Below are 13536 nucleotides of genomic sequence, written 5' to 3' on the forward strand. Positions count from 1 at the left end.
GGTCATTTCTGGGGTGTGTTTACTGTCCTCGCATTTTGGGGAGTGCTAATTTGTAAGCACCCCTGTAAAGCCTAAAGGTGCTCATTGGACTTTGGGCCCCTTAGCGCAGTTAGGCTGCAAAAAAGTGCCACACATGTGGTATTGCCGTACTCAGTAGAAGTAGTATAATGTGTTTTGGGGTGTATTTTTACACATACCAATGCTGGGTGGGAGAAATATCTCTGTAAATGACATTTTTTTAATTTTTTTTTACACACAATTGTCCATTTACAGAGATCTTTCTCCCACTCAGCATGGGTATGTGTAAATATACACCCCAAAACACATTATACTACTTCTCCTGAGTACGGCGTACATGTGTGGCACTTTTTTGCGCGTACGTTAAAAAGGGGCGCTGGGAAAAAAGGGCGCGGGGTTTTAAACGATAAACATGGATAACGTTTAAAAATATAATGTACTATATTTCGTTTAAAAATAATGTTTTATAAAGTTATAAATCATTAAATAATGTGCATGAAATTGGCAATTGTGAAAACGTTAATCTTCCGTTTAAAAAGTGAAACGTATAATAACGTTTAAAAAAAAATAGTAAGTAACCCTCCCTGTACCTACCCCTAACCCCTAGACCCCCGTGTTGGTGCCTAAACCTAAGACCCCCCTGGTGGTGCCTAAACCTAAGACTCCCCTGATGGTGCCTAAACCTAAGACTCCCCTGGTGGTGCCTAAACCTAAGACCCCCCTGTTGGTGCCTAAACCTAAGACCCCCCTGGTGGTGCCTAAACCTAAGACTCCCCTGATGGTGCCTAAACCTAAGACTCCCCTGGTGGTGCCTAAACCTAAGACCCCCCCTGTTGGTGCCTAAACCTAAGACCCCCCTGGTGGTGCCTAAACCTAAGACTCCCCTGATGGTGCCTAAACCTAAGACTCCCCTGGTGGTGCCTAAACCTAAGACCCCCCTGTTGGTGCCTAAACCTAAGACCCCCCTGGTGGTGCCTAAACCTAAGACCCCCTGTTGGTGCCTAAACCTAAGACCCCCCTGTTGGTGCCTAAACCTAAGACCCCCCTGGTGGTGCCTAAACCTAAGACCCCCCTGTGATAAGCATTAATAACGTGTGAAAAAAATATTGTGCTGTTTTTCGTTTAAAAATAATGTTTTAAAAAAGATTTTACTGTTTTTCGTTTAAAAATAATGTTTAAAAAATTATAAATCATAAAATAATGTGTAATCATGAGAAGCAGTTATAAAACAGTAAAAGTCTCCGGGCGCCGCTTATAAAACGTTATTTTTCTCCGGCGCCCTTTTTTCCTGTTGGGGTCCCATTAAACGATATTTATTATGGGAGTGAATGGCGGCGCCCGATTTGTCCACTTGCCTCAGGCGCCCGAATTTACTGTTACCCTTTTTTGCACCCTAACTGCGCTAAGGGGCCCAAAGTCGAATGAGTACCTTTAGGATTTCACAGGTCATTTTGAGAAATTTCGTTTCAAGACTACTCCTCACGGTTTAGGGCCCCTAAAATGCCAGGACAGAATAGGAACCCCACAAATGACCCCATTTTAGAAAGAAGACACCCCAAGGTATTCCGTTAGTAGTACTGGTGAGTTCATTGAAGATTTTATTTTTTGTCACAAGTTAGCGGAAAATGATACTAAAAAACCAATAAAAATCAATTTCCGCTAACTTGTGACAAAAAATAAAATCTTCTATAAACTCACCGTACTACTAACAGAATACCTTGGGGTGTCTTCTTTCTAAAATGGAGTCATTTGTGGGGTTCCTATACTGTCCTGGCATTTTAGGGGCCCTAAACCGTGAGGAGTAGTCTTGAAACAACATTTCTCAAAATGACCTGTGAAATCCTAAAGGTACTCATTGGACTTTGGGCCCCTTAGCGCAGTTAGGGTGCAAAAAAGTGCCACACATGTGGTATCGCCGTACTCGGGAGAAGTAGTACAATGTGTTTTGGGGTGTATTTTTACAAATACCCATGCTGGGTGGGAGAAATAACTCTGTAAATGGACAATTGTGTGTAAAAAAATCAAAAGATTGTCATTTACAGAGGTATTTCTCCCACCCGGCATGGGTATGTGTAAAAATACACCCCAAAACACATTATACTACTTCTCCCGAGTACGGCGATACCACATGTGTGGCACTTTTTTGCACCCTAACTGCGCTAAGGGGCCCAGAGTCCAATGAGTACCTTTAGGATTTCACAGGTCATTTTGAGAAATGTTGTTTCAAGAGTACTCCTCACGGTTTAGGGCCCCTAAAATGCCAGGGCAGTATAGAACCCCACTAATATCCCCATTTCAGAAAGAAGACACCCCAAGGTATTCCGTTAGGAGTATGGTGAGTTCATAGAAGTTTTTATTTTTTGTCACAAGTTAGCGGAAATTGATTTTAATTGTTTTTTTTTCACAAAGTGTCATTTTCTGCTAACTTGTGACAAAAAATAAAATCTTCTATGAACTCACCATACTCCTAACGGAATACCTTTGGGTGTCTTCTTTCTAGAATGGGGTCATTTGTGGGGTTCCTATACTGCCCTGGCATTTTAGGGGCAGTAAACCGTGAGGAGTAGTCTTGAAACCAAATGTCGCAAAATGACCTGTGAAATCCTAAAGGTACTCATTGGACTTTGGGCCCCTTAGCGTACTTAGGGTGTAAAAAAGTGCCACACATGTGGTACCGCCGTACTCAGGAGAAGTAGTATAATGTGTTTCGGGGTTTATTTTTACACATACCCATGCTGGGTGGGAGAAATATCTCTGTAAATGACAATTGTTTGATTTTTTTTACACACAATTGTCCATTTACAGAGAGATTTCTCCCACCCAGCATGGGTATGTGTAAAAATACACCCCAAAACACATTATACTACTTCTCCTGAGTACGGCTATACCACATGTGTGACACTTTTTTGCAGCCTAGGTGCGCTAATGGGCCCAACGTCCTATTCACAGGTCATTTTGAGGCATTTGTTTTCTAGACTACTCCTCACGGTTTAGGGCCCCTAAAATGCCAGGGCAGTATAGGAACCCCACAAGTGACCCCATTTTAGAAAGAAGACACCCCAAGGTATTCCGTTAGGTGTATGGCGAGTTCATAGAAGATTTTATTTTTTGTCACAAGTTAGTGAAAAATTACACTTTGTAAAAAAAAAACAATAAAAATCAATTTCCGCTAACTTTTGACAAAACATAAATTCTTCTATGAACTCGTAATACACCTAACAGAATACATTGGGGTGTCTTTTTTCTAAAATGGGGTCACTTGTGTGATTCCTATACCGCCCTGGCATTTTACGGGCCCAAAACCGTGAGTAGTCTGGAAACCAAATGTCTCAAAATGACTGTTCAGGGGTATAAGCATCTGAAAATTTTGATGACAGGTGGTGTATGAGGGGGCGAATTTTGTGGAACCGGTCATAAGCAGGGTGGCCTTTTAGATGACAGGTTGTATTGGGCCTGATCTGATGGATAGGAGTGCTAGGGGGGTGACAGGAGGTGTCTCAGGGGGTGGTTAGAGGGGAAAATATATGCAATCAATGCACTGGGGAGGTGATCGGAAGGGGGTCTGAGGGGGATCTGAGGGTTTGGCCGAGTAATCAGGAGCCCACACGGGGCAAATTAGGGCCTGATCTGATCGGTAGGTGTGCTAGGGGGTGACAGGAGGTGATTGATGGGTGTCTCAAGGTGTGATTAGAGGGGGGAATAGATGCAAGCAATGCACTGGCGAGGTGATCAGGGCTGGGGTCTGAGGGCGTTCTGAGGGTGTGGGCGGGTGATTGAGTGCCCTAGGGGCAGATAGGGGTCTAATCTGATGGATAGCAGTGACAGGGGGTGATTGATGGGTAATTAGTGGGTGTTTGGAGGAGAGAACAGATGTAAACAATGCACTTGGGAGGTGATCTGACGTCGAATCTGCGGGCGATCTATTGGTGTGGGTGGGTGATCAGATTGCCCGCAAGGGGCAGGTTAGGGGCTGATTGATGGGTGGCAGTGACAGGGGGTAATTGATGGGTGGCAGTGCCAGGGGGTGATTGATGGGTGGCAGTGACAGGGAGTGATTGATGGGTGATTGACAGGTGATTGACAGGTGATCAGTGGGTTATTACAGGGAAGAACAGATGTAACTAATGCACTGGCGAATTGATAAGGGGGGGTCTGAGGGCAATCTGAGCGTGTAGGCAGGTGATTGGGTGCCCGCAAGGGGCAGATTAGGGTCTGATCTGATGGGTAACAGTGACAGGTGGTGATAGTGGGTGATTGATGGGTAATTAGTGGGTGTTTAGGGTAGAGAACAGATGTAAACACTGCACTTGGGAGGTGATCTGACGTCGGATCTGCGGGCGATCTATTGGTGTGGGTGGGTGATCAGATTGCCCGCAAGGGGCAGGTTAGGGGCTGATTGATGGGTGGCAGAGCCAGGGGGTGATTGATGGGTGGCAGTGACAGGGGGTGATTGATGGGTGATTGACAGGTGATCAGTGGGTTATTACAGGGAAGAACAGATGTAACTAATGCACTGGCGAATTGATAAGGGGGGGGGGGGGTCTGAGGGCAATCTGAGCGTGTAGGCGGGTGATTGGGTGCCCGCAAGGAGCAGATTAGGGTCTGATCTGATGGGTAACAGTGACAGGTGGTGATAGGGGGTGATTGATGGGTGATTGATGGGTAATTAGTGGGTGTTTAGTGTAAATAACAGATGTAAACACTGCACTTGGGAGGTGATCTGACGTCGGATCTGCGGGCGATCTATTGGGGTGGGTGGGTGATCAGATTGCCCACAAGGGGCAGGTTAGGGGCTGATTGATGGGTGGCAGTGACAGGGGGTGATTGATGTGTGATTGATGGGTGATTGACAGGTGATTGACAGGTGATCAGGGGGATAGAGGTATACAGTACAAAAGGGGGGGGGGTCTGGGGAGAATCTGAGTGGTGGGGGGGTGATCAGGAGTCCCCAGGGGGCAGTTTAGGGTTAAAAAAAATACCATTGACAGATAGTGACAGGGAGTGATTGATGGGTGATTAGGGGGGTGATTGGGAGTAAACAGGGGTCTGGGGGGTGGACAGGGGGGGTCTGAGGGGTGCAGTGGGCGATCAGGGGGCATGGGGGGGAGATCAGTGTGCTTGGGTGCAGACTAGGGTGGCTGCAGCCTGCCCTGGTGGTCCCTTGGACACTGGGACCACCAGGGCAGGAGGCAGCCTGTATAATACACTTTGTAAACATTACAAAGTGTATTATACACTTTGTATGCGGCGATCGTGGGGTTAACATCCCGCCGGCGCTTCCGTATGGCCGGCGGGATGTTGCGGCGGATGAGCGGAGTCAGGCGCCGGCAGAGGATCGCGTCACGGATGACGCGATCGCTCCGTGCCGTCCATGCCCCTACAAGGACCACCGTCTCTGTGGGTGAGCTGGTCCTTGCGGGGTCCACTTCCCAGCCGCCCCTGTGCGTTAGGCGGTCGGGAAGTGGTTAAAGAGGTGCACAGCAGGCTCAAGGCGTTAAAAGTTTCTGAATCAGGCATACAGGTTTACCATACGCTGCTTTAACATCTTGGATGGGTATATATAGCCCCGTAGTTATTTCAACTATGCTTGCTCTGATGGATATGGGCATTTCCGTGCAGGACTCGCTTACCCATATATACAAATCAAGTTTGATATGATTTAGGGGTTGTTCACGCTATGTGCATTGCATAACATGGACCTGATGCACGAAAGGCTAGTAAATTTACAGCACGCACTGCAATTTTTATCTTTATTTTCCAACAAGGGAGCACCACCTGCTACACTATTAGAACCTCATGCACCTAGCAACATAACTCTACTTGCCTCTATAAAGGTAAGCCTCTGGATCCTAAAGAGGTTTCCCCCGTCCTACCACCTCATGCAGCTCCAGTGCTGGGATCCCTGAAGAGTGGCCTCTCTGCATCAGTGCAGTAGCACCAGCCCGCTCAGGCTCCAGCAAGCACGTAGTCAATGAATGAGAGCAGCTGACAGAATTCACCCCTTCAGCTGCCCATGGAAAAGAGGCCTAAAGCCAAGCAACTTAAGTACAGTGGGATGCGAAAGTTTGGGCGACCTTGTTAATCATCATGATTTTCCTGTATAAATCATTGGTTGTTACGATAAAAGATGTCAGTTAAATATATCATATAGGTTATAGGAGACACACACAGTGATTTTTGAAAAGTGAAATTAAGTTTATTGGATTTACAGAAAGTGTGAATTGTTTATATAAAATTAGACAGTTGCATAAATTTGGACTCCACAAAAAAAGAAATGAAATCAATATTTAGAAGATCCTCCTTTTGCAGAAATTGCAGCCTCTAAACACTTTCTGTAAGTTCCAGTGAGAGTCTGGATTCTGGTTGAAGGTATTTTGGACCATTCCTCTAGTTCATTCAGGTTTGATGGCTTCCGAGCATGGACAGCTCTCTTTAACTCATACCACAGATTTTAAATTATATTCAGGTCTGGGGACTGAGATGGCCATTCCAGAACGTTGTACTTGCTCCTCTGCATGAATGCCTTAGAGAATTTGAGCAGTGTTTAGGGTCATTGTCTAGTTCAAAGATCCAGCCCCAGTGCAGCTTCAGCTTTGTCACTGATTCCTGGACATTGGTCTAAAGAATCTGCTGAAACTGAGTGGAATCCATGCGTCCCTCAACTTTGACAAGATTCCCAGTCCCTGCACTGGCCACACAGCCCCACAGCATGATGGAATCACCACCATATTTTACTGTAGTTAGCAAGTGTTTTTCTTGGAATGCATTCACCATTCGTCGCTTCTGTTTATCCGAGATTTTTCTTGGTCTGCCATTTCCAACCTTAACTTGAACTGAGCTTGTGGTCTTCCAATTCCTCAATATGTTCCCAACTGTGGAAACAGACAGCTAAAATCTCTGAGACAGCTTTCTGTAACCTTCCTCTAAACCATGATGGTGAACAATCCTTGTCTTCAGGTAATTTGAGAGTTGTTTTGAGACTCCCATGTTGCTACTCTTCAGATAAAATTAAAAGAGGAGGGAAATTTACAATTGACCCCGGAAAATACTCTTTCTCATAATTGGATTTACCTGTGCATGTAGGTCAGAGGTCACTGAGCTTTCCAAGCCAATTTGAGTTCCAATAATTAGTTCTAAAGGTTTTGGAATAAATAAAATGACATTTATTTAAACAATTATTGCGCACTTTCTGTAAATCCAATAAACTTAAATTCACTTCTCAAATATCACTGTGTGTTACTTCAATGTTATATTTAACTGACATTTTTTATCGTAACAACCAATGATTTATACAGGAAAATCATGACAATTAACAAGGTTGCCCAAACTTTTGCATCCCACTGTAAATACACTGTTGCACAATTATGGACAGAACGACTTGTAGAGGTCGTGTCACACTGGCATTTGCAGCCAAACTGATTTGGTAAAAGAGATCAGGTTTCCACTTCACCGGATCCATATGGCTTGGTTCACACTGGTAAAGACATCCATGAAAACGGATCTGATCACCACTCACCAGTCGACTGGATCCATTTTCACTCCATTGCCACAGCAGCTGGGTGGGTGAGGAAGGGTGCAGCAGCTGGGCAGGTGAGGGAGGGTTAAAACTTACCCAGGCTTCCGTCTTCTTCATTGCAGGGAGGGTTGAAGGAGGAAGCATAGTCACGTGATGTGACATGGAACGCAATACAAGGTGGAAGAAGACAGAAGCCTGGAAGAAACCCTCCCTACCGCCTCAAAAAAGTGATTGTGACCACCCAGGGGATACCAAAATATCAAATGCTTTATTGTGCACACATATGCAATTAACAGGACACCTCCATCTTAAAAACAATTAAAAACATGTGGAGCGCTCCGTTCAGGCATAACCCAGCATACCACAGACACCCCTCATCCACACTGGTACCGGTACCAACTACGATATCCTCAGAGTGGGGAGACAGAGGTAGCCAGGTCTGCTGCATGAACTTGATCCACAGCTCAATAAAGGGTTTCCATTTTAATGCAACCAAGTCACTTTGCTGGAGGACAGCAATTGGTATCTCACCAGTCTCACCACGCTGCCTCCAGTCACGACTCCCGGATGTCAGTATACGGACTCTTCTTCGCTCACCAGCCTCTCAACCCGACAGCGCGTCCGCAGCGGGGAGTAGCGGTGTGCTAATCCACTTTAGGCAGTCCCTTCCGGCTGAAATGTTCATGGAACACGGAGACGCTCACAACACATGGCAGATGTTAACCCCGCCCACTGACGCGTTGCGCCCGCCCACCGCGGACTTCATCAGAGTGTGAAACCCTCCCTACCGCCCAGCTGCAATGAAGAAGACGGAAGCCTGGGTATGTTTTAACCCTCCCTCACCCACCGGCCCACTCAGGTACGGCCCGGTTCGCGTCCCCACATCCTCCCCAGACCCCAGTGGATTTTGCCCTTAAAGGGAACCTGAACTGAGCAAAAATATTTAAAATAAACACATGAGGTAACTTCAAATGAACATTACATAGTTACCTTGTCATCAGTTCCTTTCAGAAGCTCACCATTTTCTTCTGACAATAATCCCTTCCAGTTCTGACAACATTTTGTCAGAACTGAAATATATCAGTTGCTGTCAGTTATAGCTGAGAGGACAACTGATGTGCCAGGTAGAGTCCATGTTTCCCTATGGCTCAAGTGGGCGACGTAACAGTTCAACAGTGTGTGCTGACCAGGAAGCTGTTATGGGGTAATAGCCATTTTCAAAATGGAGGACAGAGAATTCCCTTGATAACAGTGGACAAACAGGATGCGGGACAGGAGAAAGAGATTGAGGAGTAGACTGCACAGGAGGTAAGTATGACTTGTGTATGGTTATTTTGACTTTTAATTTTCAGTTCAGGTTTTCTTTAACGGTCCGTTCTTTCATTGCCCCAATGCAGGGCTTCATCTTCCGTTTCTAAGTTGCGGCCCGTTAAGCGGATTGTTCAGAACAGATCCGTTTAAACGTACGCATGTGAATGGTTCCATGCATTAACATTGGATCTATTCGCATCCGTTCCGTTTGTACAGTATCCGTTCAATTCCGATTCAGGAATGGACCAGTTTTTTAACGCAGGTGTGCGAAATCCATGCAGTATTGTTATTATTATTATTATTTACTGCTAATATTTTCTAGAGCAGTGTACATAGTGCAAAACAGACAATAATGGGGAGCATAGATACATGAGCAGTTCAACACACAGTCAGTCAGGACATCCAAAAACAAAAGTACAAATACATACATACAGTAGCTGATGTGTAATTTGAAAACATCACCAATACTTATGTTCATTTCATAAAATACAACAAAAACAGGAAACACAATCTAGAGATACAGTTAATCTAGAAATCTAGCAATCTATAAATACAGTAAGTCTAAAGGTGGCCAATCATCATACAATTAAAAGATCCAATTTTACACCAATTCGATAAATACAATCGGTTGTCCTGAAAAATCAAAATGCTTTGTTTGTTTTCGATCGAGAAATCCGATCGAATTTCCTGTTTTTTTTTAGATTGTTTAAGATTGGGCATGTTGGAAAATTCAGACCAATTTTATCAAGAATTGTATGGTGTGTGAAGGATTGTGAAATTGTATACAACCAGAAAAAATGTATAACTTCCCATCAATCAGAACATTGGATCAGAATGCTCAAATTGACTCAAAATAAAATAAAAAATTGTACGGTGTGTGACCCCCTGTAAGGCTAGGTGCACACTTAACAGAAACACTAGTGTTGTGGAAAACGCTGCATTTTTGCAGCTAATGGAAGTGTATGGGCCGCAGGAAAAAAAACCCATATAAAAAAACGCATATGCGTATTATATGCGTGCGTTTTCAAAAACACTGATTTTGTTCATGATATGCAGAAACGCATCAAAACGCACCTAATAAGAGCCAATTGAAACGCAATGGTATGCGTTTTCCATGCGTTTTTATATGCGTTTTTGTCAAATAAATTGTTTTGTGATCTATTTTCGCTTCCAGTTGTCTTCCTAGTTATTTGCATAAAGCGCAATTGTAAAACGCATGAAAAACGCATACAAAATGCATATGCCTTGTGTATATGCGAACCGCAAACGCACTAAAATGCACTGCAAACAGCTTGAAAAACGCATCTGCGGTAACAAAACGATAACACAAATGCAGCAAAAACACAGCAAAAACGCACACAATTAAAACCGCACATGACATAAAATGCAGCCTTTCATGTTATGTTATGTGTGCTCCTACCCTAAGGTGGCCACACACCATACAATTACAAGATCCAATTTTACACCAATTCAATAAATACGATTGTCCAAAAAATCAAAAGCTTTTGTTTGCGATAGAGAAATCCGATTGAATTTCCTGTGTTTTTGAGATTGGTCATGTTGGAAAATTCAGACCAATTTAATAGGGAATTGTATGGTGTGTGATGGATTGTGAAATAAAAATAAAAATGTATGTAACTATTCAGTACATACCAAACTTTATTTATTCACGTTTTTCTCTTGATTTTTCTAACCGACCAATTTTTTCGGAGTTTACGATCTTTTATCCAAAGATTGCAGCAATCTCAAAAATATGTGTGTGGTACCTCGAAGATTCTCATTGAAGCTTCGATTAATTCCAAAATTGGATCGGAATGCTTGAATCGAATCAAAATTAAAAAGATTGTATGGCATTTGGCCATTTTGTTAACATTGTATTTATTCCAAGCCACAGTATATGGAAAGAGTTGGTCATGCAGTCACTGCTACATAAACAAGTCTTTCCGGGGTTAATAATTAGTAAAACCTAATTAATTTGAAAGTCATCAGCTGGGGTCTTCCGCTGTCTGTATCCCTTTTATCTCTAACACCTATGGATTGGAAGTGAGATCAGTGAATCTTCATCAGTGAAGCCATATGGTACAGGACAGAATTTCAGCTTGTTATTCTACCTTCCTGTGTGAGATTTATAAGATTATTCATTTCCTCTCTCATTTGTCTGGAGAAAGGAAGTCCACCAGCAACCAAATGCAAAATGACTGAAGGTGATCCTGACCTTGTGTCCTTTATGTAAGATCCTGCACTCTGAACATGTGTTCTCCATCATTTAATGCTGCTACAAAGAAATAAAAAGTAGGGCCAAGATCACAAACAACCATTTTAAAGTAAAATAGAGTAGGAGAGATTTATCAATCACTTCACAAGTACAAAAAGGAGGTTGCTGGGAATCCCTAGCCCCATAGCAAAATGTTTCAAAAAAGGTTCAGGAAGTTGGTGGGTAATGAGCGGAGATGGGCAGAACCGCTTACCCTCTTCCTCCTTTAGCAAGAGCCCCCCCTCCCCCTTGACCATTTGAAGGGGGGAACCAAGAGGAGGGGGTATGAGGCAGTGGGGGGCTGGCTGAATTAAAAGTCCAAACAGACCAGTTCTGTTTGCCTATGATCCAAGATCCCAAATGATCCAAGTTATTTGGATCATTTGGGTTTCTCAGCAAAGGATAGTCTTTGCTAATCTAAAGTCACAAAAAATATTGCAAATAAGCTGATCCGTACTGTATAGGTGCGTACACACACACGACAGCAGCCAACGACGGGTCCGTCGGCACCTCCCGCGGGGCTGGTTTTCAGCAGACTGTAGTGCGTGTGTACGCACTGTTGGCGGACTGATAAGGCTGTCCCTGAACGATCCGCTGTCCACAAAAGCCAGGTTTGTCTGTTGTAGAACGCTGTGTCCAAACAAGGTCACGATAAAAAAAATGAAATAACCGAAAATCATTTCCATCTTAGAATTATTGGTTTTGAGCCTGCTGTGTGTTCCATCACAATGTAGGACAGCAGACCTAGCATGAACTGAGGCGAAACAAATATAAGTTGAAAACACACTGAAACAACCATGTACTAATGTATCTCAGAGGGAATAGCCATTGTGCAGGATCCAAATACAAATGAAACACTTAGCTCCAGGAAGCATAATCACCATGAGGAGATTTGGCCCTATGCCCATCAAACACTTCAACTGAGAAAGCAAAGCTCAAAAGTCTTCTTTAACGTGTATGGACAGTTTCCCAGTTTTCCCAGTGTTACCTTCTTCAGTGCATGATGCTAAGAGTGCATAATTCAGGTTAAAAAAACAGATCCAAATGATGCTGTGGTTTTAAATTATCTCAGAAGAGCTTGGCTAAATATATGCATGAGCTGCCCCGGGCCTTGATCGCGCTCCTTTGGCCAGGGTACCTCTGGCTACCTAATGCTAAGGGTCCGGGACACCTGTAGCTACCTATGATGGGTAAGGGAAATAAGGGAGAAGTGACAGCTGGGACAGCCAGCATACTTGCGGAGGAGGTTGGTGGGTGTTTGTAGGTTCATGCAGGGCCTATAGGCTCCTGTAATGTAAATCCGGGCCGGAGCCTGCGACTGGCTGAGTTGGCCAGATTTGAGAGGGGCACAGTGGCTGAAGGTAGAAGACGGAAAGGCAGCGAGGGACCAGGATTACTACATGTGGCTGGAAGAAGCACTAGGTAATTAAAAACTGAGGACCTGATGCCAGGCACCATTTGGCTGAGATGATCAGGCAGGCCAGATCTCCCGTTGATGCTTTAGGAAGGGTCAGGGGCTGCCATACACACATAAGATTCCTAGGAGAGACGACCTTTTCAGTTTAATCTCCTGTGTGTACAAACCTTTAATTTTGCAAATTACACATTGCTGCAGAAAAACTTTACCAGATTCCTCCCAAAAGCATAAATCTTTAGAAGTTGTCTGTGCAGCGAGGGTGCCACCGGCATGAGGTCAGTCACAGTGATCCCCTTGGAAGGACCTTATCAGGAACTTTATTTGGCATCAGGCTACAGTCCAGCTGCTCTCTGCTCTACCACACACTGTAGTTATAAATAAGACTAGTTAATTGCATATCCTGAATCTCTGTAATCTCCTGGCAAATATGATATCAAGAACTGGAGTTCAGGATAACTGAGAAAATCACTTTAGGTTTCCTAAAGAACTACAAATCCCAGCAGACTTATGTTTAAACTGGCTGAATAACAGCATTGCAAGTCAGCTCTAATTTCATCATTAATTGTTTTTGTTTGTTTTTAAATCTTTTTATTGTAGCAAGATAGAAAAACAGCCTGTTGCAAGATCACATCTTTACAAATACGGCCACTTTTTATAAAAATAACATTGCACTCAATTAGTCTACACCCTAGTTTCTCAACGTGTGGTACGCGTACCCCAGGGGGTACATCTGTTGGTTCCAGGGGGTACTCGGGCTTGATATACTTCACCAAGAATAACAAATTTAGAGTTTCAGAAAATGATAAATCTTATTTAAACAACACCAAATTAGTGTTTTAACTAATTAAAAGCAATAGTAAATGCTTGGAAATAGTTTAGAACCAATTATAGTGTACTACAATTAAATATATATTTGTCAAGGGGTACTTGTGATAATGTTTACTATGCTAGGGGGTACTTGGTGAGTACAGGGCTTTAAAGGGGGTACATACCGATAAAATGTTGAGAAACACTGGTCTA

This window comes from Hyperolius riggenbachi, chromosome 1 (genome assembly GCF_040937935.1).
Source record: "Hyperolius riggenbachi isolate aHypRig1 chromosome 1, aHypRig1.pri, whole genome shotgun sequence".
Taxonomy (NCBI): domain Eukaryota; kingdom Metazoa; phylum Chordata; class Amphibia; order Anura; family Hyperoliidae; genus Hyperolius; species Hyperolius riggenbachi.